Source organism: Microtus oregoni, unplaced genomic scaffold, assembly GCF_018167655.1.
Source record: "Microtus oregoni isolate MIOR12 unplaced genomic scaffold, Mior012 000015F_ref0000493, whole genome shotgun sequence".
NCBI lineage: Eukaryota > Metazoa > Chordata > Mammalia > Rodentia > Cricetidae > Microtus > Microtus oregoni.
The window spans coordinates 16,117,774-16,120,269 of NW_024543074.1; positions in this window are offsets into that span (position 1 = coordinate 16,117,774).

The window sequence follows — 2,496 nt, forward strand, 5'->3', positions numbered from 1 at the left end:
CAGCGCGCAGGCGCAGTAGCCGAGCCGGACCTGCGCCCTCGGACCCCGCCCCCTCCGGCCGCCACGTGTGTCTCTGTTCCGTTCCGCCCTAGAGGGTTTGAGCTGAGGCGTTGTGGGGTTTGGTGGCGGTGGTGGGGCGTAGCGCACCTGAAGTTCCTAGAATGTCTCAGATTCTTAGATAGTAAAGATAGTAAATGAAAAAATTATTGCGGTGAGCCCAGGAAGGAAAGAGCCAGTGTTTCCACCGTTATTTTCTATTCCTGCCCACATGAGTTTTGCTGCATTAAAGAGGCTTCTTTAATTTAAAAAGGAAGTTGGGAATTGTGAAGGAACGACAGGGACACTGGCCCCGATTATGTGTCATTTAGTGTACTACTGCTGCTAAACTTCTGGTTGGCTTTGTGAGTTTGAGGCGGCTAATTTTACAAAACTAAAAGTATCCAGGGTAGACCGTAAGTAAGTGAAGTTGTTCAGACTGGGAACGGCAAACAATTGGGCTTTGTTAGAGAAATAAAGAGCAGATGCTGGAGCGAAGTTCTATTTTGTGTGGAAGAGTTTGGCCTTTATTTCGTAGGGAAAGAATGTTGTGAACGAAGAGCCTAGTAGCTAATGTTGAAACTGGTCACGGGAGGTGGGCCTTTAATCCCAGCACTCGGGGAGGCAGAGGCAGGTGGATCTCTGTGAGTTCGAGACCAGCCTGGTCTACAGAGCTAGTTCCAGGACAGGCTCCAAAGCCACAGAGAAACCCTGTCTCAAAAAAAGAAAAAAAGAAAGAAAGAAAAAAGAAACTGGTCACGGGAGATGCTAAGGCAAGCGAACCCAGTATATCAAAGTGGCCTTGGGGTGGAGAGGAAGGTGCGTGTTTGAAATAATTTACTCTTTAACATTACCTGTGTGAGGTGCTCAGTATGTTGATAAGACATGAATGACCAGAGTGAGATGATAGACTATAAGGTCATTTACCAAGCTGGAGAATGAACGCTGAGCGAGGCTTTTTGGACCTAGTTCAGCCAGATCCCTGTTTGAAATGAGGCACAGGCTCTTTGTCTTCTCTTAACTTGTGGCAGGATAAACCTGGATTTGAGAATCAGAAGGACCTAGGAAATTCAAGGCATCCAATGAGGAAAAACCAACATTTTGACTGGAGAATCTTAACTGTACTGACGTTTCCCTAGCCCTGTGCTTTCCAACCCTTTATCACTAGCGCATATGTGGTTGCTGAGGGCTAGACATGTGACCAGTCTGAACCGAGAGGTGCTCTGAGTGAACACTGCGCACTGACAAGTTCTCGACCCTTAATAGTAATAGTGCATATATTCCAATATCTGCTGAAATAATGTTTGATACGTTGGGTTAAATAAAATATGTCTTTGTGTCATTTACCTGTTTAATTTTACTTTTTTGAAAACGCGACATCAGAAAACAGGAGGCTGCATGCTTGACTCCCACTGCCCTCCACAGTACAGCGCGCCACAGATTTACAGCTTAGAGTGCAGTACGGTGGATCTCTGTAGCCCTGTACCCCGTGTCTTGAAAGGCTCTCACTATAGATCCCAGGCTGTCTGAAATTCTATCTGAAGCCAGTGTTAGTCTGAAACTCCTGGATCTTCTTGCTTCCCTGTGCCTCCAGAATGCTTTACGCGTCTTTTTATCCTCAATGCCTAGAAAAGTTGCCTGCACATAATAGGCACCCAGCATATACTGTTTTGTTTGTTTTTGAGACAGGGTTTCTCTGTGTGGTTCTGACTGTCCTGGAACTCACTCTGTAGTCCAGGCTGGCCTCGAGTTTCCAGAGATCCACCTGCCTCTGCCTCCTGAGCACTGGGATTAAAGGCAGCTGACACCACCACTCAGCCAGCATATACTTCTAAAAGAATGAAATTCTTGGGCCGGAGAGAGGGCTCAGCGGTTGAGAGCACTGACTGTTATTCCATAGGACCCGTCAGTTCCCAGCACCCACATGCAGCTCACAACTGTCTGTAACTCTAGTTCCAGAGGATCTGACACCCTCACACAGACATATATGCAGGTAAAACATCAATGCAATGAAATTCATGAGCTATATCCATTCATTATCAATGGATAATTTTCAAGATCCTTACAAGGAAGTTTATTATGTCTTTGACAATATTTGGTTTGTTTGATTAGAAGTACATGGCACCCATAATGATCTCTGACTAGGGCCCCTCTGCTATGAAACATAACTAGAATGAAAGTTAGCAATTGCTCCCCCCCGCCTTTGGTGGTAAGAACACTGAAGTTTCATTTAGCACAAATCTTAACGCAGTGACTTTTGTTTTTCCATTTTTGGGGGTCCCCAATGTACCGTCTCCCTACCCCAACCTGTAATCTGGGGATTCAGCCCTCATGCTAAGCTTGTGTTTCTTTATAAAGGTTAGGTCTGATCCGTCAAGAAGAGAGAAAGTTTGGTGAGGAAATAGGGCTTTGGAATGGCACAGTTAGGTTTGAATTACGTTCTGTCCTGAGCTGTGTAGC